This window comes from Rattus norvegicus, chromosome 5, assembly GCF_021556685.1.
Source record: "Rattus norvegicus strain SHRSP/BbbUtx chromosome 5, alternate assembly SHRSP_T2T, whole genome shotgun sequence".
NCBI lineage: Eukaryota > Metazoa > Chordata > Mammalia > Rodentia > Muridae > Rattus > Rattus norvegicus.
In genome coordinates, this window is record NC_141538.1 from 151317337 (window position 1) to 151344122 (window position 26786).

A 26786-nucleotide genomic window follows, 5' to 3' on the forward strand; every position below is an offset into this window, starting at 1 on the left:
CCCCCACCATTGAAAAACAGGATGCTCTCAAAACACAGTGTGATCTAGTAGCTAATGGTGGTGTGGGAGAGCCCTGCTGCTCAGGTCAACCTCCTGCTCCTTCTCTGTTCCACCCTCCTTCCTCTCTTCTTGAATTCCTGCATCTTCCCTATCCCACCCTCCCTCTCTAGAAGCCTTTGGTACAGAACCAGGCTCTCCGGTAGAAGGTTTTACAGCCTTTGTATGATCGGCAGATGGACGACCGGCAGATAGACACATCGCTCGGGACAACAGGAACAACAAAGCCTCCTTTGTCACAACCTGAAGGCTATCTGGCTCGTGGACCATGCTCACAGCTCCTTGCGAGGAGGAGCTCTACGTTCCCATCCTGATCCTGTCCTATGACCCTGGGGTCAGTCCCTGACCTTCCCTGGGCCTCTTCTGCCTCAGTAAAACAGACAGCGCCACAGAGTGATTCCTGAGGCAATGGCGTTCTCAGACACTGTGGCAGTTGTGTGAGCAGGGAGCGGGGCTGAGAGCCTGGCTTGAGCCATAAAAGCCCCCTCCCCAGAGGCTTTCCCTAGCATCCCCCACCTCCAAGGCCTGCTGGTTTAGGTTAAAGCGCCAGAGGCCAACAGCAACCCCTGGTCCCCGACACACATAAACACGTATACTCTTCCAAGATTTAGCCACTTCCTCTGCCCTCTCTGGACCTCCATATCCAGGCTTGTGTATTTAGGGGCTCGGGTTTGGGCTCTGTGCCATGGAGCCAGTCTATGTGTGCACTGTCTGTCTGTCTGTCCCTCTGCCAACAGCCTTCAGGCGCCAGGAGGGGAGGCAGCAGCAAGGAGGTGGGGGCTGGGAAGGAGGTAGCGTTGACAAGTTCCAATGTCTGGCTTTCCCTCCTGGAAACCCCAAGCTGGGCTGCCCCCCCTCCCTTCCTGTCTCTCTCGCTCAAGCACGTCCCTTCTAAGCCCCTCTCTGCAGACACCCCCAGTGGAACCAAGCCCAGATCTGCTGCCAAGAAGGCCGACATTTCTTAGACTTGCCACGTTAAAGGGGCCCACACAGGCACACACTCAAGTCCTCCCATCCTGTCCTCCTCCCGTGTGCACATTCAGGCAACCTGAAGCACACAAAGACAGGGTTGGACACAGTGATCACCTATGTACACGGGAGGTAGAAGCTCAGGGGACCTCGGGCTCCCAGACAAATACAAACCTAGGCATGGACTCCCTCCCCATCTAAGCTTAGCTCACCACAGACCCACGTGGTTTCCATCACACAGTACATACAGACTCACACATACAGGCACACACAGGCCCTGCCATCCAGAGGAAGAAGTGCAAGCCCCAAGCAGTGTCGCCCCGCACTGCACCACCGATCATCCCCACTGCTGCGATCACTACTATCCCGTCTCCTATTCTCTCATACAGCACAGCCAAATATACACAGACACATGCTGTTCCCCTGTGCCACCGCCATCAATAGCCACAAAGATGCTACATGCCTACCCCTGGACATTTGGTCCAGCCCACACAGCTACCCAGTATTTCCCCAGACACAGATTACCAAGCCACAGCCTCACACAGCATCTCTTAAGGCAGACAGCCCTGCTATGCCTTGTTCATAATCACTTCACTAGTCTCCTGTTGACCAGAACAAGTTCATAGCCATGCCTGACACACCCTGACATGACACACACATAATCAGGCTCATGTACTGTGACCCCTTTGTATATGCCTGGATTCCTTGTCAGTGATACAGTACACACGGGTTTGCGGGTGCACGCACGGTTAGACACAGCACTTCTGTGTCCATAGCCAGGATTCAAACTCAGGACACACACAGCTGTGTGAATAAGCTCTCGTGGCTTATTCAAACGCACAGTAGCTCTCCGAGCTGCACAAATGCCCACACAGCAGAACTTGCCCACTTGAGCTGGGCGGTGGTGGTGCACACCTTTAATCCCAGCACTCAGGAGGCAGAGGCAGGCAGATCTCCGAGTACACAGAGAGACCCTGTCTTGAAAAAACAAAAGAAAAAGAAGAAAAAGGAGGAGAAGGGGAGGAGGAAGAAGAGGAAGGAGGAGGAGGAATGGGAGGAGGAGGAAGGGGAGGAGGAGGAAGAGGGAGGAGGAGGAATGGGAGGAGGAGGAAGAGGAAGGAGGAGGAGGAGGAAGGGGAGGACAAAGAGTGGGAGGAGAATTTGCACACTTGAAGCAAATTGATTCAACCCCCATCCCCATACACTTCTTCAGGGGCGTGTGTGTGTGTGTGTGTGTGTGTGTGTGTGTGTGCGCGCGCGCGCGCAGTCGCGCACGTGTCCTGTCTGTGTGTGTACATGCTCCTGCAGGGACCGGACAGATGTCTGAACCTCACTGTCACATACTGCGGCCTCCTAGCCCCCAACTGCAGCCGTCTACCTCCCTCCCTTGGCTGGTGAGAGTAGAGAAGAGCTCTCAGCTCTTGTTCCCTCCCTCCACTGGCTGCCTCTCTCCCTCCCATCTGGCAGAATCAGCCAGCCCTGCCCCAGCTCAGACTCAGGCAGCCCTGGCTGCTCTGGGCAAACTCGCGGCTGGTTGGTCTCGGTCGTTGATGCCGCATCAGCAGCAGCGGCGGCAGCAGCAGGGGCGAGAAGGCTTCAGGCGGCTGCCAACGTGGCAGACGGCGGGCAGAGCGGCAGGAAGGAAGCTGGGCCCATTCTGCGCCCACTCGCTGAGGGGCTGAATGAGCAAGCCGTGCAGCTGGGCAGGGGACCTTGTGTAGGGCTTGGGCTCTGGGCCCACATTAGTCCCACAATGGCTGTGTGACCTTGAGCGACTTGTTCCCCATCTCTGGTCTCGGTTCCTCCTTTAGCAAATGAACAGTCTGGACCAGACAAATCTTTGTCTCCAATTCAACGAAGGCAACTAGAGGGACCTATAGGCTCGCTCTGTGGACTCCAGCTCTTTCGGCCCCCAAATACGTATTTCTCACCTTTGCACAGCTCTCTCCGTCGGCAAATCTTTTTCATTCCACACTGGTAGTGGCATTTCATTAAGAAGAAAACAAATCCAAACTGGCATGTTGACTCATGCCTGTAATGCCAGGATTTAGGAGGCCGAGGCAGGAGGATTGCAAGGAGTTCAAGGCCCACCTTTGTTAAATAAGAAGGAAAAGGGGACGCTGGAGAGATACCTTCTGTTTTTGTAGAACTGGGATTCAGTTCCTAGCACTAATGTGGCAGCTCAGAACTGTCTGTCACTCCAGGTCCCAGGAGTCCATGTTCTCTCCTAACCTCTGGACATGCATATGGTACACAGACATACGTATAGGAAAACACATATACACCAAATAACACCTTTTTTTAAGGAGTTAAAAAGAAAGAAAAGAAAAGGCAGGTTTAGCCAGTCAGTGCACAGCAGAGCTGAGATAGGATCAGAGCTCCTGATTCAGTCTTTAGACTCAGCACTGCCTCCCTTGTCTTCTCCCAGCTATCCCACGCCCTCACCACGCACTCAAAGCTATCCCCATTCCCTACCTCTTCACCCTGGGCCCCCACCAGGGCCACCTGGTTCTGCCCTGGGGAGTCAGGGTGCAAAGGCCAGACAGGCCTCCTACCAGCATTCCAGCTGCCTCTGAGAACACAGCTGTCAGCAGGATCCAGAGAGCCAAAAAGCCACCCCCTAAGCAGGCCCACATTGTCAGCTTCAAAATAGAGCTGCTGTGGGATCCTGGGCTGCCCTGGGCCTCCGGTTTTTCATCCTGATAGCTGCCATAGATGAGTTCCCAGGACCCTTTTGCTTGCAGCATTGCCTAGGGAATGCTCGAGGGAAAACGTGGTGCAGAGAGGTGGCTGTATCTGGGCCCCCAGCCAACTGTGGGGTGCCTGATATCTGGGAGCCTGGCTCCTGCATTATCTGCAGGCTAAGGTAGACTCTGCATCTCCGAGGACCCGGTGTAAAGGAGGGGCTCAGCTCTTGTTTGTGGGAGGGATGGATAGACAGATGGACAACCGTGGGAAGGAAGGGGGAAAGAGGCCTCCATCTCCATGGAGTGCTTAACAAGAAAAAGGAAGGAAGAGGAGAAGGAAGGGGGGGAGGAGGAAGGAAAGGAGGGGGAGAGGAGGAAGAGGAGGTGGAGGAGGAAGAGGAAGAAAAGAAGGGGGAGAGGAGGAGGGGGAGGAGGAAGAGGAGGAAGAAGAGAAAGAGGAGGGAGAGGAAGAGGAGGAGAAAACAAGGCAGAGAGACTCCCCCCTTTTCCTCCCTTTTTATTTCATCAGTTTTGTGTCCAGCCCAGTCCATGGGGACCACAAATGTGGGACAGCTACAGGAGGAGGGAACATCTGTGGGACAGACCATCCTGGGAAGCACGGAAGAGGACCCAGATGGTCTGTGGTGGTAAAGAAAGGCCTCGGAGTTGCCAGGCGCAGTAGCACAAGCCTGCAATCCCAGCACTTAGGAAGTGAAGGAAAGAGTTCAAGGTCATTCTTAGCCTCAAAGCTAGTTCTAGATCGGCTTGGGTAACGCACCGGTCTTAAAAAAAAAAAAAACAAAAAAAACCTTTTGTTTGTTTGTTCATTTGCTTTCGGGTTTCCCCCACCCACCACAGAAGGGGTTTCCTCTATGTAGCCCTGGCTGTGCCGTGCTCTGTAGACCTCCAAATCACAGAGATCCACCTGCTTCTGCCTCCAGAGTGCTAGAATTAAAGGCGTGGGCTGCTAGCACCCTGCCCATAAACGTTTTTTTTTTTTTTTTAAATAGAGGAAGGGAAGAAAAGAAGCAAAAAGAAATGGCTTCTGGGGGGAAAGGAAGGAAGAAAGGAAGGAAGGAAGGAAGGAAGGAAGGAAGGAAGGAAGACAGACGGCTTCTGTAATGGAAAGCACAGGTATTGAGATCGGAGATCAGTCTCCAGGAAACATTCGTAGCACTTCCTCCCGCGCATGTACACACATGCGCAATTATCGTTCCCATCCTACAGATGGAGAAATCAATGCTCAATGGTAAAGACAAAGCCAAGTTTTTATACCCAGGCTGGCCTGACTGCAAAGCCAGTGTTTTGTGTGCTAAGCCATGCTGCCTCCTGATGGAACGAATTGCTAATGGTGGCATTTCCGATGGAGCGACAGTGCTCTGGGAAGAGGTTCTGGACAGATGGTTCCCAATTGGGCCCCTGCCTCAGGCTAGCAGAGCAGAGGGCTGTTGGTGCAGGAGAGGCTCAACCCCCTCCGTTCTGCTGTGTGTGGGATGCAGGCAGGTCCCCTCCGGACTCCTCACCATCCCCCGCCAGCCCTTTGGCCTTGCCTGGGTGACCTGCATGAGCTCAGCTTCCCAGCAGCCCTGCGGAGGAGTCAGCCAGGGCAGAGACTGCCTCTGCCCTCGCTGCTTGGCAGTGCCAAGGGAGGCGGGGCTGCAGAGGGGTGCAGCCAACCAGTCCTTCTTCCTGTGCCCCAACTCCCGCACCCCCGGGGTCTTCTGCAGAGGCCCAAACTGGGATGAATGGTGCAGAGTTGGGCACACCGGTCAGACACGGCCTCATTGCTGCAGCATTGTTGAGTTGCCATTAACAAGTGGCCGGAGGTTGCCGTGTCTCCATGGAGACCAGACAGTCAGTGCAGCTCTGGGGTGAGGGCCGTGATTAGTGAGTGTCAGTTTTGCCAGCCCTGTCCTTCCCACCGCTGCTCAAGACAACAGGCCTGGAAGGTGGAGGGGAGGATTGGGAGGGGGTTCAGAACCTCACAGGCAGGGGGCATTCAGGCCCAGCCTCAGGTGCTGTGTCTTTGTCTCCCCCGGTGGCTCCTCAGTTCCCCCTCCTCTTGTCGCCTGCCTTCCCTCCTCAATCCATAATCCATCTTACGCACAGCCACCAGGGTGAGCTTTCTAAAACACGAGCTGAATCCTGACACTGCCTTCCTTGAGAGCATTCCATGGCTCCTGACACCCTGGAGGCTGAGTTCATTGCCTTTTCTTTTCTCGTTCTTTCCTTTTTTCTCTCTGAAACAAAGGGGGTGGGGGTGGGGGGTTGAGCTCACGAATCCCAGAGTATCCCACACTGTCCTTGAACTGGGAATGCACCTGGGGATGATCCTGAACGGAGCCTCTGGCCTCTTTAGACTAAAGGCCCTAGCCCGAACAAGAACAGAGGCACAGGCACGCCAGGTTTCCATGGTGCTGGGGACTGAACTATGGGCTTTGTGCGTGGTAGGCAAGCACTCCACTCACCGAGCCACAAGTCTTCTACAAACGGTCTTCGAGCATCCTACTGTGGGTCAAGGAGCCTGCCAGTGTCAAGGTGGCGAGTAAGTTCTCTCCTTTTCGTGGAGGAAGGCAACCTGCCAATCTTCTCATCTCGGGAGGGAGGCAGAAGTATGAAATAAATAGAAGTGGGGAGCTTCCGGCACAGGCCTATCATCTCCTCAGTTCTTGGAAAGCTGGGGCAGGAGGAGGAGGAATTCAAGACCAGTCTGGGCTATAGAGTGAGATCTTCCTTAAAAGAAAACAAAGGAGCAGGAAGGCAGGCTGTTTTTTTGAGACACCGCTGTGAAGGAGGCCATTTTGTACACAGGCGTGTGCATGTATGTATTCACATGTATGGAGGTCAGAGGTTACTCTTCAAGTGGCTGTCGATCTCTGTCCCCTCATATTGCCCCCCCTTGTCCGGGTTCCATGCTAATCTCCATATCACCCCAATTTTAGTGTGCTGCTGACGCTAACAGCACCTTATTTTTTTGGCACAGGGTCGGTTGCTCACTGAGCCTGGAGTTCACAGATTCAGCCAAGTCCTGGGGTACCCCACCCCGTGTTCATTTTTCTTGAGATTGTAGACTCTTTTTGTGTGGCAAGCATTTCGTCAACTGAACCATCTCCCCCACATCCCACTTTGAAATGTATTTCTCTAATGTATATGTGTGTGCACCTATATGAGTTTGCGTGTACCACCTATATGGAGGCGCCCACAGATGCCGGAGGAGGGCATCAGATCCCTCATAGCTGGAGTTGCGGGAGCTGCCCGAAATTGTGCTGGGAACTGAACTGGGTCCATGGGAACTGAACTGGGTCCATCGCAACTCTCCTAACTGCCGAGCCATCTTTCCAGTCTCTATTTACCTGTTTATTTATTTAGACACGTTCTCATTATATATTCCTGGCAGGCCTGGTGCTGCCTATGTGGACCGGGATTGCCTCAAATTTATAGACGTCTCCCTTGCCTCTGCCTCCGAGATACAGGAACTTAAAGGTGTGTGATCCCCCTCCTTCTGCCTCCTCAATGCTGGAGTTAAAAGCTTGTGCTACCGTGTCTGGCTCGGCAAGTTGGTTGTTGTTTTAGATTTATTAATGTGCGTGCGTGTGTGTGTGTGTGTGTGAATATATACCACACGTGTGCATGTACCCAAGGAGACCAGGAAATGGTGTCAGATGCCTTGGAGCTGAAGTCACTTCCACCATGAGATGCCTGATATAGGAACTGAACTCAGGTCCTCTTAAGAACACAGGATTGCACTTACCCCTAGAGCTATGGATCCCGTGTTGACTTTAATTATATATGTAACTGAGGCTAACCTGGGCTGGAATTATAGGTGAACGCCACCACACTCAACTTCTGTGGTGCTGGGAATGGAACCCAGCTTCATGCGTGCTAGGGAAGTGTGCTACCAATTGACCGTTCCCACAATGCCGAGGACCTTTTGAGTGACAGATCCTGATATGGTCCCACCAGAGGGCTGACAGGAACATTCGAGAGAGCCTGTGCCAGGCCCTTCTGGCCTCCTCAACTTCCTCTCCCTCTTGCCAACCCCTCCTTCACGCTTGCTATCTTGGTTAAAGCCAGGGCTTACCCAAGTGAGGAGGGAAAGCAACCAAACCCGAGTTATCATCCACTTGCCCTTCTCTACTGCGCGCACGCCTCTTCACCTCCGCAGCCGCTGCAGACCTCCTCACGTGCACTCCTGATACCTCGCCTATCCCCAACAGGCTCAACCACTCGTTTCTTGAATCATAGATCAGGTACCCTGAGTGCCAGGCACTGAGCCACAGCAGGTTTGGTGGATACAACAAAAGGCCGGTGCATAGTCCCTGCCCTAGGCCAGAGTCCAGTCAGGAAGGCGACAAGTCTGTAAGAGCTGGGGGTGGGGGCGGCTAACCTAGATGGGGGTGGGTGTCTGGCGGCATTCCAGGAGGACAAGCTGCTCAGCGGGGACCTGAAGGACAAGGAGATAGCTAAGCACATGGGGGGGGGGGGCGATGTTCCAGGCTGAGGAACAAGTCCACACTTGAGAAAGCAGGAAGTAGGAGAGGTCAGAGCCGAGGCAGAGGTTGGCATGGGGGGGTGGGGGAGGGTTCCCACCGGGAGTATGCTCCGATCTCGACCCCAGCATGCCCTCCAGCCTCTCCCTTCCGGTTCACTCTCCACGCTGCAGTTAGCATTGGCTTTCTAAAACTGGCAGAGTTCTACCTTCAAAGTCCAAGCTTGGAAACCCAGCCCTTGAAACACTCCAAAGGCCCTTCCAGCTCGCAGGCTCTCCACTTGCTCCTCCCAGCCAGCTCCGCTCTGCCACACCCAAACAGGTCATTTTCTTTGTCTCTGGGCCTCCAGCTAGGTTGTACATTCCTCCCAGAATGCCCATCCCCACTTACTTAAAGGGCTAACAAGGATGCCCCCTCCCCCAGGAAGCCTTCCTGATCCTATTTCTCCAACCCCAGTAGGTTTCTCCTCTCTGCCTTCATACAACAAATTACAGGTATGAACCCTGAATAGGGCATAGCTGCTTCTCGGCGGCTGCTTTAGGTCTGTTTTGCGGTCATGATCTTTTTTTTCTTTTCCTTTTTTTTTAAAAGATGTATTTATTATATGTATGGGAGTGCACTGTAGCTGTCTTCAGACACACCAGAAGAGGGCATCAGATCTCATTACAGATGGTTGTGAGCCACCATGTGGTTGCTGGGAATTGAACTCAGGACCTCTGGAAGAGCAGTCAGTGCTCCTAACTGCTCAGCCATCTCTCCAGTCCAGTCATGATCTTAAAAAAATTTTTTTTAAATTTATTTTTATTTTGTAGTCATTGGTGCTTTGCCTGCGTATACATCTGTGTGAAGGCCTCAGATCCCCTGGAACTGAAGTTACAGACAGATGTGAGCTACTATGTGGGTGCTGGGACTTGAACCCAGATCCTCTAAAAGAGCAGCCCATGCGTAACCACTGAGCCATCTCTTCAGTTCCCCTCCCCCATCGTCTTATTTAATTCTTCCAGCTCAGCTCATGGGGCTGGGGAGCTGGCTCAGCAGTTAAGAACACTGGCTGTCGCCTAGGAAGCGCAAGGCCCTGGGTTCGGTCCCCAGCTCTGAAAAAAAGAAAAAAACAAAAACAAAACAAAAGAACACTGGCTGTCCTTCCAGAGGATGTGGGTTTAATTCCAAGCACCCGCATGGCAGCTAACGATGGTCTCAAACTCCGGTTCCAGGGGATCTGACACCCTCTTCTGTCCTGCGGGCATATACCCATACACATATACTCAAAAGTAAAACAGAGCCCTCTCAGCTCACGAGCATTTTAGCATCATCCCTACTTAACTCAGATGAAACGGAGCCTCGAGAGGCTACAGTGACTGTGCTGGTTCCCGCCGGTATTAAGTGGTAGAGCTGGGACTCGAACCCTGGTTGGCGGTTGCCACTAAGACCTGTGGTGAGGTTTTCTTTTATCTTCCGCCAAACTCGCAGCCCCTGGGAGGGCACAGTCCAAGTCTCAGGCATTCGGGCTCTGAGAGCCTAGGACACGGCTGCACCCAGAAGCTGGTGTGCACACGTACACAGAATAAGTAACTTCAGGCCATAGAGGGTTGGGAGAGGGGTTCACAGACAGGCTCCTCCATACTGCACCCTGAGTGGATCTAGTCATCATCCTAAAATTGGCCCCACAGCCAGCCCAGTACTTGACTCCTGAATCAGTGCCTCCCCACCAGAGATCTACCGGCTTTTCTCTCCCTTGTCTAGCAGCTCAGTTGGGATCAGACAGATTTCATTTTGAACTTTAGTTCTGCTCTTAGGTATGTATGGCTGTGTGACTCTGAGTAAGTAGCTTCACCTCTCTGAGCCTCCAGTTCTTCGCCTTCGAAATGAGCTGTAAAGGATTTGTCCTCCGGAACTGCCAGATAGGTAAACAATGCAGATATCCTTACGTCTCCAAGTGTCTGTGTGCCTGTGTGCCGGGCTGAGCTTTGTCCTTTCTTCAAAAGGTTATTGATTGGGGTTGGGGATTTAGCTCAGTGGTAGAGCGCTTGCCTAGCATGCGCAAGGCCCTGAGTTCCGTCCCCAGCTCCGGAAAAAAAAGAAAACAAACAAACAAACAAAAGGTATTGATTGGATTATAATTAATTAATAGGTTTTTCAAGACAGGGTTTCTCTGTGTAACCCTGGCTGTCCTGAAACTCACTCCATAGATCAGGCTGTCCTGGAACTCACTAAAATCCACCAGCCTCTGCCTCCTGAGTGCTGGCATTTAAGGCATATACCACCACCACTCTGCTTACTTATTTTGAGTGAGAGAAGAGGTTCCCACTCTGTAGACCAGGCTGGCCCGGAGACTGCCTGCCTCTGCCTCCTGTGTGCTGGGATTTAAATGTGTGGAGCCCCATGTCTCGATTATTTCCTTTTTAAACTGCATTGTGTGTGTCCGTATGCGTTTGGGTGCAGGCACCCATGAAGGCCAAGACAGTGTGTCCAATGCCCCAGAGCTGGAGTTATAGAAAGGTTGTGTCATCTGATGTGGGTGCTGGGAACTGAACTCAGGTCCTCTGTAAGAGCAATACAAGCCCTTCCCTGCTGAGCCATCTTCCTAGCCTTGTCCTCTACTTATATATTAAGTGCAGGTTTATCGTGAAGCTGCTCTTGGGCAAGTTTACTGGCCCCAAGTACGGACACCAGGGGGGTCACCACGGTAAGGGAGAGAGAGGGAGGAGGAAGAGAAAGCGAGAACATACAGAAAGAGAGAAGAAAAGGAGGAGAGAGCCATTTTTTTTGAACAAAATATTTTACGTTTATTAATTTGTATGTGAATACGGGTGTTTCTGTCTCCGTGTGTCTGTATACCACTGAGTCCCTGGTGCCTCAAGTCCAGAAGAGGGAGTGTGATCCCTTGGAATTGGAGTTGCAGACGCTTGTAAGCCATCATGTGGGTGTTAGCGATTGTACCTGGGGCCTCTGGAAGACCAGTCAGTGCTCTAACTCCTGAGCCATCTCTCCAGCCCTAATTTATTCTTAATTAACATCGCGCCTTAAGTCTAGGCAGTGAGCGACATGGGGCCTCACTCCCACCCATCTCCACTGGTTGTCCCTCACAGAATAAGGAATCTGAGAGGCTAGGAAGAGGTGCGCAGCAGGAGTCCACCCCACTCCCTTCTGAAACAGCTCTGGATTCCAAGGCTCCTGGAGCCCTTGAGCCAGCTGACGGGGCGTGGGCGTGCCCTTCCCTAGTCCAAACCACACTGCCAGCTAGATTCCAGGGCCTGAGGGGTGGCCAAAGGCAGCTGTTCACCAGGAGGGGGTGCTGAGGAAATCAATGGGGCAGGGAGTGGGGGTGTAGGAGAAGAAGAGCCTCCAACATGCTCTCGTAAGGAACAGTGTGTCCTTCTGAGTAACGAGTGCTTGAGAAGGCAGGAACTACCAGCTCCGTTTTAGAGATAAAGGAACCGGTGCTCAGGCTAGAGCGACAGTGACGTTTAAAGTCTTCTGTTTACTCGGCTGCCTCTGAGCTGGCAGTGTTTCTTCATATCCCAGAGTCGCACAGCTCGTTCCTAATTTAACTCTCACAACGACTCCCTGGAAGTAATATCGTCGTCCCACTTTTCAGGCGAGGAAACAGAGGCACAGCCAAGTCGAGAGACTGGCCTGAAGTTGCACAGCTTATGCGGACCAAAGTCAAACCTCGGCAGCCAAGCTTTTAGCTCTAGCTTCATGCACGTTACCATTATCTTGGTTAGACGTCCGTCCCCTAATCTGGCCAGCAGCCCCTGGCCTCAGTCATCTGCCTGAGAAATGAGACACAGACGTGCTCTTTGTGGCCTCTGGTTTGGAATGCTGGAAAGAGTCAGTCCTCCAAACTGAAGTTATCTCAGAGCTAAGAAGAGGCAAGGGACCAGAGCTTAAGTCTGCGCCTCACCTCTGTCCTACAGTCATAGGACAGCCAGGCAAGGCCCCTAGGCTGTTTAGGGAGAGGTCCCTCCGTTTGTAACTGTATCTGTGGCCTGTGAAGATGGTACTTTTACAGAGCTGAGGCTAGGCCTGCCCCCTTTCCCTCCTTGGCCCAGCTGTGGCTGTTGTCCAAGCTCCCACAGGCGAGCCCCACCTCTCCTACACCAGGCCAAGTTGCTGCTCTGTGGTCACCTGGACCCAATTTCCTTCTTCCTGCCTCCTCCCATCTCTGGGAAGCAGCATTGGACAGGCTGCACTGCCAATTTCAAAAATCTTCTCCCTCAGGAAGCCATTTCTGTGTCCTCTGAAATCTCCCCCGGGGTCTTCTCTACCCCACTCAGAGCTCCCCAGAGCACCTCCCTTCAGCGCCCCCCTCCCCCCATTGAGAATCACTTGGATCACCAATCCAGTTTCCATTTGGTTCCTGGCTGAACACTGGGTCCCTGGCCAGACTTTGAGTTCCCTCCCCCTGGGTGTATCACACCCTGTGTTTGTTTCCCCCCCAACTCTCAGTGCCTGGCAGAATTGAACCCAGAGCCAGCTAACTGCCCTTCCCCAGGAACCAAACCTTAACACTTAGAGGCCTGGAGCTGGTTCAACCATTCTCCCACCGACTCTTCTGTGTCTGAGAGGCCAAGGAAAGGAAGCCACAGAGCTAAGATCACCCAGACACCAACCCAGGACTCAAACCCCAGTCTCCTGACTCTCAGGCCCAGGTTCTGACCCTGCTCACAGATCAAGTTTCCAAACCCCTCAGGGCCTCATTTTCAAGCAGGAAACCGGAGTAACTCCCAGTGGTGTACTGCCCGAACCCCAGGGGTTAGTCTTGCTCCAGAGGCCGCATCTGGAAAAGCCCTAAGGAGATCATTAGTCCAACTTCCCTTCTACAAACTAAGACCCAGAAAGCAGAAGAGACCTCCTTGGGGGGCCACACCAAGCTGGGACTACAAGTGAAGAGCATTGGATTCCATGTGGCCTTCTTTGATGAAGTAAGGTTCGAGGGACTAGGAGTTAGCTGGCGTCTCTGATAGGCAGACAGACAGGGAGAGGGGCATGACTAGGTGAATTTCCAAGATGGCTCCCTTCAGCTTCTTGACCTCAGATAGGCTTAGTGGGCTTTTTCTCTGCCCAGTAGGGCCTCTCTTCTTGTCAGTCTGACAAGTTCAAGGCCAGATCAGGACCTGTTTACCGAAAACTTTCAGACCTATTACCTGACCTGTGTTATTTTTCAAACTGGCCAACCCTAAATTGGGGGAAAGAAGACTCCTAAAAGCCCCCAGCTCTTAACAGGTATGATAGATCATTCGTCTCCAGCACTCGGGAGACAGAGGCAGGCAGATCTCTGAGTTCAAGGCCAGTCAGGTCTACAGAGAGACTTCCAGAACAGCCAGGGCTACACAGAGAAACCCTGTCTCCAAAGAACCATAAACCAAGAACAAACAAACAAAACCCTCAAGGAGAGAACAGGCTTTAGCATCTGTATCAGTGCCTTTTAATACTTTTAGTGTCAGAGAAAGAATCAAGACAGACAGACAGACACACACACACACCTCCCCAAACAACAGTATCACCAACTCACTCATTCATTCATTCATTCATTCATACATACATACATCTATCCATCCATCCATCTATTCATTCTATAAACCCAAGGACATCTAATTCCTGGTTCTGTGCTGGTGCTGAGGAGTACAAGAATGAAAGACTGGAATACAGACTGGCAATGCCTCTCTTTGGTGGGGAACTTGGCTAGCATGAAGAAATGCCTGGATTCAATGCCTAGCAACCAATAAATCCATGCTGGTGGCATACTATGTCGGCCCAAGCCCTTGGAAGGTGGAGGCAGGCAGGCTCAGGAGTTCAAGGTCATTCTCAGCTGTCCCAGTCAGTTCCAGGCCAGCCTAGGCTATATGAGACCTGGAAGGGACAGGAAGGGGCTTCTGGGTACAGGAAATAGGGAAAGGTATCTTGGTCTGGCTTCTGCTAAGTGGGTGACAATTGATCAAGATGTGTATTTATTTATTTATTTTTTTCTTTTTTTCGGAGCTGGGGACCAAACCCAGGGCCTTGCGCTTGCTAGGCAAGTGCTCTACCGCTGAGCTAAATCCCCAACCCCAAGATGTGTATTTAATGTGTACTTTCTTCTGTACATATCTTTCCCTAAAAAGGGTTTCTGAGGCCTAGAGACCACTCCTAGTGGTTAAGAGCACTTCCTGCTCTTCCAGAGGACCCAAATTTAGCTCTCAGCACCATGTTGGATGCCTCATAAATGCCTGTAGCTCGTCTGACACCCTCTTCTGGCCTCCACAGGCATCCACCCATATGGCATACACACATATAAATAAAAATAAAAAATAAAATCAAGAGCTGGAGAGACGGCTCAGCGGTTAAGAGCACTGACTGCTCTTCCAGAAGTCCTGAGTTCAAATCCCAGTAACCACATGGTGGCTCACAACCATTCCAATCATCTGTAATGAGATCTGATGCCCTCTTCTGGTGTGTCTGAAGACAGCGATAGTGTACTCATATAAATAAAATAAATTGGGGCTGGGGATTTAGCTCAGTGGTAGAGCGCTTACCTAGGAAGCGCATGGCCCTGGGTTCGGTCCCCAGCTCCGAATAAAACAACCATAAAAATAAATAAATAAATAAAATAAAATAAATATTTTTTCTTTCTTTTTTTTTTTTTCTTCTTTTTTCTTTTTTTCGGAGCTGGGGACCGAACCTAGGGCCTTGCACTTGCTAGGCAAGTGCTCTACCACTGAGCTAAATCCCCAACCCCAAATAAATCTTTTAAAAAATAAAATAAGATCAAGCAGGGCAAGGTGGTGCAGACCTTTAATCCCAGCACTTGGGAGGCAGAAGTAGGCAGATTTCTGAGTTCGAGGCCGTCCAGGGTACAGAGCAAGTTCCAGGACAGCCAGGGATGCACAGAGAAACCCTGTCTCAGAAAACAAAATTAAAACACCACCTCCAACAACAACAACAACAGCAGGGGTTGGGGATTTAGCTCAGTGGTAGAGCACTTGTCTAGCAAGCGGAAGGACCTGGGTTTGGTCCTCAGCTCTGGGGGTGGGGGGGGTGGGGTGGTGGAGGGGAGGCAAACAAAAGCCCAAGTAATTTCTAAAAACAGTTTTTTTTTGTTTGTTTGTTTGTTTGTTTTTCTTTTTTTTGGCAAAAACAGTTACAGGGGCCAGGGTATATTGCTCAGTCTGATAAGAGTGATTGCCTGGCTTGCATAAGGCCCTGAGTTCCAACACGGGAAGGGGGAGGGGAGGGGAAAACCATAGAAACTGAGCAGTTGAACTTGCAGAGGTGGTAGTGGGGGGACGGATGAGACACTGAGAACTGTCCACTCACAACCAGAAGAAGGACAATCCTAGGGTAAAAGTGTGTGGGCTGTGGGCACTGAGGACCTGATCCTCGTGAGAGTGGTGGTGATGTGTGTGAGGGGCTTGTTAGAGGAAGTGAGGCACATTCCAAACTTGGAGGAAATGCACAGGTGTGAAGAGCGGGAGAGATTCTCAGCCCCTGCCTCGCACTGCACCAATAGTGAGTCCCCGTGAATCATGGGTGTAAACGTAGTGCAGCTGCTACCCCACAGCAGATGGAGTTAGGCAAAGGTGGCGCATGCCTGCGCTCCCAGCTCTCAGGGGGGAGACCGAAGGATTGTAATGTTGAGGCCAACCAGGGCCAGATAGCCAGATTCTGTCTCAAAACCCTAAGGGCTTGGTGAAAGGGTAGGAAAGTAAGAGGGTGGGGTGGGCTGGAGGGAGGCAGGAAGAAGAGAAAGAAAGAAAAAGAAGACATTCGGAAGAACTCTCGTGACCTGAGAGACTCAAAGCTCCTTGTAGGCTTCAAGCACACTGACCTGAGGCACAGGCCTACTATCACCTCAGCACTCAGAGGCCATGACAGAAGGATCACGAGTTTGAGCCTAGCCTGGGCTACATACCAGCATCCTGTCTCAGAAAACAAAACAAAACAAAACAAAACAAAAAACAAAAAAAAAAAAAAGCAAGAACCTAGGAATGGTATCAAGTACCTGGAATTCTAGCACTTGGGATCCCAGGATGGCCCTGAAGCCCTCGTCCTCCTACAAGAAACCCTCTGTCAAAACAACAAATCAGGGGTTACCTGTGCTCCCAGTGCTCAGGAGGCAGAGGCAGTTTGATCTCTGAGTTCAAGACCAGTCTAATCTACAGAGTGAGTTCCAGGACAGCCAGGGCCAGAAACCCTGTCTCAAAACCACCACCACCACCACCACCACCACCACCACCAACAACAACAACAACAACAACAACAACAAGTGCTTGAGTTTCAGGCCACCTGGGCTACATTCATTAGCAAGTTCCAGGCCAGCCAGGGCTATTCAGTAAAACCCTGGTCTCAAAACAAACAAAAATCCAACAACAACAAACAAAAACAGACGAAGCCAAGAGGATCACCCTGGGCTCAGCCTGCTGTATATAGGAGCTGACACTTCATCTCCTAAGGGTAGTGTGGCATCAGAAAGGGGTTTAAATCGGGGTGTGAGGGGGAAGACAGGCTTTATGACTTCTAGTTACCTTCTCGAGGGATTGCCTAACACAACATCTAACAACACAACCGAAAGGAATCAGAAAGCCCGCCCCCTTCTCCTTGCTCGGCAGAGACAGTGCCAGGCTTGGATTCTACCCCCTTTGCAATCAAGATGCAGTTTTACCACTTGAAAAGTCATTTAATCCAGGTGCCAGGATGAGGCGGAGCGACACAGGTGGGGACTGGCTGTGAGACCTGTCCTTCGGGGCCTAGCCCTGGTCTTAGAGGAGCCGCAGCCTGCCAGCTGCTACCCACGCCACAGCCCCTGCTCCAGCCCCCACTTGCTGTGCTCGGCACCTGGACACCCCCTCCTCTTCCCAGTCTTCCTCTCAGGGGAAGAGAGAGCTTGGCAGAGCTTGGCAGAGATGGGAGCCAGGGGTTTCCTCCACCCACTCCCACACAATAGAACCTGCACCAGAGCGAGAGGACAACAGGCACCTGGGTTCCTGCAGGATCCCCTCCTCTGCCAGGCACTCAGGAAAGGCACTGGCAGAACTGGGTGAAATGGCATATGTCTGTGGTCCCAGCATCCAGGAGGTAGAAGCAGATGGGTCTCTGTGAGTTCAAGGTCAGCCGGATATATACAGGGAGTTCCAGGACAGACAGGGCTACACAAAGAAACACTGTCAGGGGCTGGAGAGATGGCTCAGCGGTTAAGAGCACCCGACTGCTCTTCCAGAGGTCATGAGTTCAATTCCCAGCAACCACATGGTGGCTCAACCATCTGTAAAGAGATCAGATGCCCTCTTCTGATGTATCTGAAGACAGCTACAGTGTACTTATATATAATAAATAAATAAATCTTTTAAAAAAAAAAAGAAAGAAAGAAACACTGTCCCGAAAAACCAAAAGGGGATGGAGGGGAGAAAGAAAAAGAAAAAAAAAGAGAAAGAAATAGAGTGAAGATGTACACCAAGGAGCAGAGCACTTGCCTAGGATAGCCCTGGGTTCTTTCTCCAGCAACACATGAACTAGACATGGCGACACTCAACTCCATCCTGCCTCCCATACTTGGGAGGTGGAGGCAGAAGATTCAGAGACTCGTGGTCATCTTTAGGTTCTAGACCTAAAGTTTCAGGGAAAGCCTGGGCTACTTGAGACCCACGTGGTAGAAACAAAGAACTGCCTACTCCAGGGTGTTCTCTGACCTCCACTTACGTCCTCTGACGCACACCGCACAAACAGACTGAATAAATCGCATGTAGTTTTTATTTTATTTTATTTTATTTTTTCTTTTTTTCGGAGCTGGGGACCGAACCCAGGGCCTTGCGCTTGCTAGGCAAGCGTTCTACCACTGAGCTAAATCCCCAACCCCGCATGTAGTTTTTAAAGAAAGGGTATTCTTGGTGGCAGAGGGAAGCCCTAAGCATTGCACACAGTGACAGCTGGGGACCAAAACAGTCACTGATGTCTCACACCAGCTCTGTGAGGTGCCAACCTCGTCCGAGGTCCAGAGGTGGAGAAACTAAGAAAGGAGGAGCCAGCCTGTTTCAAATTCCCACCACTGGCAGGTGGCAGGGGTGGGGCTGGAAGACCTCGTCATCCGCTCTCTTCTTGGTACCTTGTCTGAGTTTGAGCCGAGGACTTGTGGAGCCTTGAGGAGAGGGCAGGGGGTAAGGCCAGGTCATGGGCAGCATGGGTTACTTTGGTGAGAAGTATGGTTTTACCCAGAGGGCACTGGAGAGCCATTAATGAGTCATTAATGTTCCCATCTTACAGATGACAAAAAAGAACCCAAACGGTCCCATCACTGGCCTTAAGTCAGGGTAAGGTGGAGATCGAGTCTCTATTCAGAAGTGCACTTTATTGATTTTATTTTGGGGGGGTCTGTGTGTGTCTCAAGACAGGGTTTCACTGTGTATCTCTGGCTGTCCTGGAACTCCCTATGTGTAGACCAGGCTCCTCTGGTCTATGCAGATCCTCCTGCCTCTGCCTCCTGAGAGTCATGGGGTAAAAGGCGTGTGCCGCTATGCCTAGTTTAGGGGTGCACTTTAGAGAAAGAGTGACAGCTGGGAGGAACTTGGTACAAAAACCCAAGAGAAAGAGCCCTGCCTGAGGCCGATGAGCTGTTTTATCAAGTGAATGGGTTTAGGGCTAAGGGATAAAGGCCTGAGCCCTTAGCTATGGACCTGTATGGAACCATACTCACCCCTCCATCTCCCTCCCCACTCTCCAAACACACAGGCTTCCAGGAGAGAGAGAGAAAAAAAAGCAGGGACTGATGGAGTATAATTGCAGTACTTTGGAGGTGGCGGGAGGAGGAAGAGAAGTTCAAGGTCACCCTCCCTCGCTACACATGGCCAGCCTGTGCTTGTTAAGAAGTGGAGGGGAAGGGGTACACTGGGGAGACACCAAGCAAACATTGGGGTTCCATTGGGGACCGGTCGGCTCTGGCAGATGAAATGGGGGTGGGGGGAGGGAGTCAAAGGTAACATCCCAGGTGGCTTCCGTACCGCACAAAGAATCTGGCAATTGCTCTTTGCGATATTCCGGAGTGGGGACCCTCACCTGCCACCCTGCCTAGCTCACCCAAGAAGCCGCTGCTTTATTCTCCAGACATTCGTGTGCATTCCTCAGCCATTTGTGTATGTGTTCAGCCAACTTAATGGATCACTGAGTGGATGCTGGCTGCTGGGCTGGGAGCTGGGGAGACATCATTAGCGGTACATTGCTACAGCCCCGGGTATGGATTGGAAGTCTGGCTTTGCAGCTGACTTGTGGTGAGTCCCGGCTTGACCTTCAGCTTCCTCTGACTTAAGGCCAGGGATGGGACCGTTTGGGTTCTTTTTTGTCATCTGTAAGATGGGAACATTCTTGACACATGCCTAGAATGGAGTGAGCACTCGGGGTGTTAACTGTCATTGTTTCCTTTGCGGGGGAGGGAAGGAGGCAGATCCCACGACACACTTTAACTATTTAAGTACTCCAGTGATAAATATTCCAATGAAGCCGGTAGGGACTGGAGGTAAGGACAGGCTTCCCAGAGGGAGAGTCAGCTGATCTAGGCTGCTAGGGAAGGTAGGAGGGCACAGGTCTGGAGGCTAGAGGGACAGAGAGGAGGTAGGGCGGGATGGGGGTGGGGGTCAGGGAACTGCACAATCAGGGTTTCTGGCACTTGGCCTCTTCGAACCTCAAAGCAGAGAAGTGGGTCAGGGAGACACACTGCCCCATTTTACAGAAAGGACACTAAGGCCCAGAGAGGACAGTGACTTAGCAGGTCTGTCTGTGAGGAGGTGGCTTAGGGGGCTTAAGGGACAGGCCTGAGAAGAGGCCTTTGTCCCAGTGCCTGCTGGGATGAGAAAAGCAAAAGCTGAGGCTGCAGATGGCCACTAGCAGCTGTGTGGCCAGAACTGCATTCCTTCCCTGGCAGCAGGGCAAGTCCAGGCTTAAACAGGGGCCTGGAATTTTCTTCTGGTCTTAAGAAAAAAAGAAAGAAAGAAAGAAAGAAACCCAAACAAAACCAAGGTACTTTAGTCAACATTAACTTGTGCTGTGACTTCAAACAGACCCGGCTCCGAACTGTCCCTTCCTGGCCCTAGATTCCCACCCCTCACCCTTCTAAGTCCCCAGGATAAGCCTCCCAGCAGCGGGATTTCTGGGAAAGACAAGGAAGTCTGGAGCTGGAGTCCAGACTTTGTGGTGAGTCTTGGCTCAGCTCCTCCAACTTGCTGTGTGACCTCATGCAGGTCATCAGCCCTCTCTGGGTCCACCAAACTGAAGGAAGGGAGGGTGGGATGATATAAGTGGGGCAGGGAGCCCAACAACTGGCTCCAGCCAGCTGCAGCAGCTTTGTTCCCCTCCAAGTTGGAGGCACTTGGATCTGTTTTGGGAGGGGGGACTTGGGGGGAGTTGGTGGGGGTTGCTCTTGCTGGGGGTGTCTGGAAGTTGGAGACAGGCAGCCTTTCATCCTTGCTGGCCCAGGGTCGGGGGCAGGTTGGCAGGCTCCGTATCCAGAGATCACGTTTCAAGCAAGAAGGGGCCTTCCTGTGACCTCAGCCGGCCAGCCTTGTCTCTGCCTTCCTCCTCCATCCACACCAGAGGGAAACAAGCAACATCCCACCCAAGGTCACTGGCCAGCAAGTGGCTGTCCTTCTGCCTGCCCTTCCCTCCCCTCCTACTGGAGCCAGCCCCCACCCCCGCAGCAGCTCCCCCTGCAAAGCCCTGGTCTCCTGGGCCATTAGGAATCTGCCAGGCGAGGCGTGGTCTTCTTCCTCCCTTTTGCTTCTTGGCTTGCTTTCCCAGCTCTCCAAAAGCTGCCTCCTGCAAAAGCCTCTGGGTGCTTGTACAGGAACATTCTTCTTTAAAAAAAAAAAAAAAAAAAAAGAGGAGGGGCTGGGGGGGAACCTCAGAGAGAGAGAGAGAGAGAGAGAGAGAGAGAGAGAGAGAGAGAGAGAGAAGCTCTGGTTTGGGTAGAAAATCAACCGGCTCCTTAATCCTCGCCTGCAACCTCTGCCTTCCCAGCCAGCCTGTTGGCTCTAGGCCCTGGAAAGAAGGCTCTGCTCCAGCAAGAGGCCTAGACCTGTCCCCCGCCTGCCCGCCCGCATCCTCACCACCTCCTATTCTTTCTGAGGTTGGTGTGTCTTTCGGAACCTGCAGGGCTCAGCAGGGCTGAGAAAAACGTGGGAGCTGCAGAGGGGGCTGGTGGGAGACCTCACTGTCCTGCCCACTTGGACATTTTCTCCAGACCAGAGGTTACAGGATCTGGATTGTTTGACCCTAGCCTATCCCTCCTCTTCCTGCTGTCACTTGCTTTTCTATGAATCACTAGTCTCTCCACTGCAAGTTCCCCCAGGGCCATCACCCATATGTTCATATCAGCGCTATTGCCTTGTGCAGGACTTGGCTGCTGCTGCTCCTCCTCCTCCTCCTCCCCCTCCTCCTCCTCTTCTTCCCCCTCCTCCTCCTCTTCCCCCTCCTCTTCCTCCTCCCCCTCTTCCTCCTCCCCCTCCTCCTCTTCCCCCCCTCCTCTTCCTCCTCCTCCCCCTCCCCCTCTTCCTCCTCCCCCTCCTCCTCTTCCTCCTCCTTCCTCCTCCTCCCCCTCCTCTTCCTCCTCCCCCTCCTCCTCTTCTTCCTCCTCCCCCTCCTCCTCTTCCTCCTCCTCCCCCTCATCCTCCTTCTTTTTGGTGAGAGCCAGGTACTTTCTAAGTCTTTGCTCATCAGAAGCCTCCGCAGTGGTGGCCTCCAATGCGGTCCTCTTTGCTCCGGCTGAAGACTCTTTAATTATGTGTACTTCCCATGCCTGCTTCTGTGCCTGATGAGTGTCCTGGATGAATGAATGCCTACCATAAATAGATCCTCCCCAAATATTCAGAGAAATCTTATGAAGGGCCATTTGACAATGGCCCATCCCTGTTAAGGGCCTTTTGTGCCAACGAGGGAGGTGGTGCGTGCATGTAATCCCAGCATTCAGGAAGCCGCTGAGGTGGGACTGACCAGAGTTCAAGGTCAGCCTCCACTACATGGCCAGCCAGGGCTACACTATAACCCTTTCTCAAAAAACAAACCTAAATCAGGCCAGCTAGGCCACGGATCTAGCACAGTGGGCAAGGTTGCTTCTGCCAAGCCTGATGACCGAGTTCAACTCCCACCTGGCGGAAGGCTATGGCCACGCCCATTTATGATAAATACATGTAAATCAAAACAAAAGCAAAGAGAAACCTTCCACCATGCCCTGCACTCTCGTCCACACAAACCTCCGGCTCCTCCCCCTCTAGTCATCGGCTCCTGTGGAGGCTTTCTTTTCCCCAGCAAACCATTTTCCCTCTTGCCCTTAGACCTCTGTGGAGGAAATTCCCTCTGCCTGCATGCTCGTTAACTTGCTTTTGGCTCTCCCATTACCCGAGGAGTGCATAGAGAGTGCCATCAAAGCAAGGATACTTCTCTCAAATCTCTCTCTTTCTGCTTGTGTGTGTGTGTGTGTGTGTGTGTGTGCACGCGCATATATTCTGCACTCAGGTAGGCTAAGCAAACTCCACCACTGAATGACACCCCCCCCAACACACACCCTTTTTACTTTTCATTTTAAGGTAAAATTTCATTATATTGTCTAGGTTATCGAGAACTCACTTTATAGCTTATCCTTCAATTTGCAATCCTCCTGCCTCAGACTTCAGCTGGCCTGGAATCTGCTAGGATTTGAGGCATTCTTTATTATGTTGCCTATTCAGTGTGTGTGTGTGTGTGTGTGTGTGTGTGTGTGTGTGTTTCTGGAGATCAGGAGATAACTTGCAGGAATCACCTCTCTCTTTCCACGACGACGCTGAGCCTAGGGATCAAACTCAGGCCCTCGGATTTGCCAGCAGGCACTGTTAACCATGGAGTTGTCTCATCTTGCTTCCAAGGCAGGTTTCAGGTAGCCCAGGATGGTCTCAGACTTGCTATGTAATCGAGGAAGATGACCTTGAACTCTTGATCTTCCTGCCTTCACCACCCCCAAGTGTAGGAATTACAGGCACAAGCTACGTGCCCAGTCGGCTTCATGTCAGCTCTTCCTTATGGCTTCTTTCTCATTAAGAGGCACTTTCAGACCGAGGCTGGGTAGATTGATCCCGGGTCACCGGTGCCCTGCGTAAGCCTTTACAGGAGCAGACAGCAATCTATGCTTATTAAATGAAGAGACCGGTAAAGGAGGCCAAGTTCAGGATTGGGCTTTTTATTTGGGGGGGATGGATGCTGGGGAGTAAACTCAGGTCTTGCTGGAGCTAAATGCTTTTCCTACAAGCTACGGTACTGGGTTACACCCTAGCTGTACGCAGGATTTTGAAGGCAGGAGGAGAAGACATAACATGTTTTCACCAAGGGAACAGAGTCAGGACAGACACAGACCCTCCTCCTCCTTAAGGCATTGAGCGGTGCCAGGCACATATGGGCGTCATGTCAACTGCTGTCACATTATCTCTGCCTTGAGCCTTTCGGTCATAGTCATAGACTTTTTCTTTTTTTTTCTTTTTTTTTTTAATCTGCCATCTTCCTTAGTTCTTACCAAAGCCCAAAGAGCCAGGCTGTTGTCCCTTTTTCTAAAGAAACGATGTGGAAGCAGGACAAACAGTTGGCTAAGGTTGTTTGCTGGGTAAGTGGCAGGAACGGGGTTTGAACCCCGGTCTCTCTAATCCTGCCGCCCGCCCACCCCTGTTCCCTGCCTGGAGCACCTGCCTGCAGGAGGAGGAAGAGAAGAGGGTGGCACACAGGCATAGTGGGAAGGCAGGGAGGCTCCGCTGAGCTGGGGCCTCCGAGCGAAGCAGAGCAGCAGGCAGTTTCTAGAGCTTTCATTTCTGTCTGTCTCTTCCAAGCAGGTGAAAAACCCCACGGAGGGCCCTTCTCTCATTCCCCCCTTCCCACCTCCTCCTCCCAGCTGCCTCTTCCCCCCACGCTGGGAGGGGGAGGTCAGGTATGCCGCTGGGGATGCAGGGGGGAGCAGAGTGAGTAGGTAGGGGTGCATCATTCCAGATCCTTCCCCTCTAGCACCCCCCTTCCCCATCAAAGGCGCTCAGGGAGGCGAGAGCATTCCAGGTGGAAGGAACGGCAGGCGCAAAGGCTGCGGATTAAGGCTGTGGAGGCGGGGGAAGCCTGTGAGCCAGGCAGGAACCGAGGTTTGGGGCCCCCTGGGATTGCTCAGCGAAGAAGAACTTGCCTGGAGGGGGAGAGAGAGAGAGAGAGAGAGAGAGAGAGAGAGAGAGAGAGAGAGAGAGAGAGAGAGAGAGAGAGAGAGAGAGAGAGAGGAGAGAGAGAGACAGAGACACAGAGATACAGAGATACAGAGAGGAGGAGAGAGAGAGATAGACAGACAGACAGACGCTGTGTACCCAGTAAGAGCCCAGGATGCCAGAGGAAGGGGAGTGGCTTTCTGGCTCTGAGCATTGAGCTCTCCGCCCACTTCCCTACAGATAGGGTTGGTGATGCAGGAAGCAGAGAGGTGATTCTTTTTGATCCCTCCTCTGTTTTGTAGCTGGCAGTGCTAGTTCTGCATCAGACACACTGGCTCTTCAGGGATTCTCACACTGCATTTTCTCTCCCTCTACAAGATCCATATTAACGCACCGCTCCATTTTACAGACAAGCAAACTGAGGCTCTGCCCAGGTGACCAAAATCAGAAAGCACGTTTGGGTTGTCTGGCTGGTTAGTTTTGTGGTTTTGTTCTTTTCTGAGACAGAGTCTTAACAAAGTAGCCAGTGGCCTCCAACACTCTATCCTTTTACCTCAGCCTCCTATCTCAGCCTCTAGGTGCTGGGATCCTAGGTGTTCTGCACCCAGCTCCAGACTGTGTAAAAGGCGGCCCATCTAAGAACTGATCTCTGGTCTGTTTCTACAGGTGGCAATTTTGCCTGTCAGACGGATGGGCTGTTCTCCCAAAGGGTTCCTGTCCCCATAGCAACGATGACAGGAACTCCCGGGTGGACCGCACTTTAGAGTTTGTGCCTGCCTTACTGCTTGAATGCCTTGAAGCTTAATCATCCCTATTTCAGAGATAAGGAAACTGAGGCTCCAAGAATGGGTATGACCTGGCCGAGATTTTAGAGCCCCAGAGGAGCAAAGGTAGTATTCAAAGGGAGTGCAGTGACTAGAGCTCTTTTCCAGTCCTCGGTGGGTTTGTTTCCTGCTCTTCTCAGGGAAGGGAGGTTCCATTTTGCTGGGGGTTTTTTTGTTTTTGTTTTTGTTTTGTTTTTTTTTTTTGAGACAGGTTCTTACTAGGTATCTAAGGGTATGCTACCACTCCCAGCTAGTTTGAGGACATTTTAAGAGCTCCGGGAGGGGCATTGGGTGTGACCTTTGCCACCTGGAATGCGGCTCCTAGCATTAGGTATCTTTTAATCCTGGGGTAGAAGAGGGAGGCTGGGTTCAATCCTAGCTAGTGCTTCCTGACTGCATGTCCTAGATAGAGCCAGGCACTGAACTCCTTCCATTATTCCTTGGCCTCATGGGGAACATGAGGAAACAGAAACAGGCCCACAGACTTGTAAGGACTGATGTAACGCCTACATGAACATCACGAGCATAAGCCTAGCATACAGGAAGTGCTGATTAAACCTTGGACATTATTAATGTTGTTACTATATGTGACATTACCTTTTCACAAAGCAAGTTGCCTAGCTAGCTATGTCATCTCCTCAGGAAAAACTAAAGCCCCAAATCTTAATTTTTACTGCAGGAGGCATCACTGCGGACACCAGCATATTAACAATTTTTTAAATTATATCTTTCTTTTCTTTTCTTTTCTTTTCTTTTTTTTTTTTCGGAGCTGGGGACCGAACCCAGGGCCTTGCGCTTCCAAGGCAAGCGCTCTACCACTGAGCTAAATCCCCAACCCCTATCTTTATTTTCTGATACGAGTACACTGTAGCTGTCTCTAAACACACCAGAATAGATGGCTGTGAGCCACCATGTGGTTTCTGGGAATTGAACTCAGGACCTCTGGAAGAGCAGTACAGTGCTCTTAACCGCTAAGCCATCTCTCTGGCCCCAAAAATTTATTTATTTATTTATTTTTTAAAGATTTATTCATTTATGAGTACACTGTAGCTGTCTTCTGACACACACCAGAAGAGGGCATCAGATCTCTTTACAGATGGTTGTGAGCCACCATGTGGTTGCTGGGAATTGAACTCAGGACCTCTGGAAGAGTAGTCAGTGCTCTTAACTGCTGAGCCATCTCTCCAGCCCCTATTTATTTATTATATACAAGTACACTGTAGCTGTCTTCAGACACACCAGAAGAGGGCATCAGATCTCATTACAGATGGTTGCGAGCCACCATGTGGCTGCTGGGATTTGAACTCAGGACCTCTGGAAGAGCAGTCAGTGCTCTTAACCACTAAGCCATCTCACCATCCCTTAAACAAATCTTAACAATTTTTATTTCTGTTTGAGGCAGCATCTCACAGTGTAACCCAGACTGTCCTGGAACTCTCTATGTAGACCAGGCAGGCCTTGAACTCACAGACATCTGTCTGCCTGCCTCTGACTAAGTTGTGGGATCTAAGGCATGCCAGAGTAGGCTCGATCTGTTGCTTTGAAACAAAGGCTCTCCCAGGATGTCCTTGAATTTATTATTACCCAGATGATTCT

At 51.6% G+C, this 26786-nt stretch overlaps 1 long non-coding RNA gene across 1 annotated transcript; it reads right to left on the reverse strand.

Moving 5' to 3' along the window:
* Positions 1-4963: 4963 nt before the first annotated feature.
* On the reverse strand, positions 4964-6446 carry LOC148006087 (uncharacterized). Its single transcript, XR_015621196.1, has 2 exons — positions 6182-6446; positions 4964-5953 (listed from the first exon to the last, which is right to left on the reverse strand). It is a non-coding gene; the product is annotated as an uncharacterized LOC148006087 (long non-coding RNA).
* Between the last annotated feature and the right edge of the window lie 20340 nt (positions 6447-26786).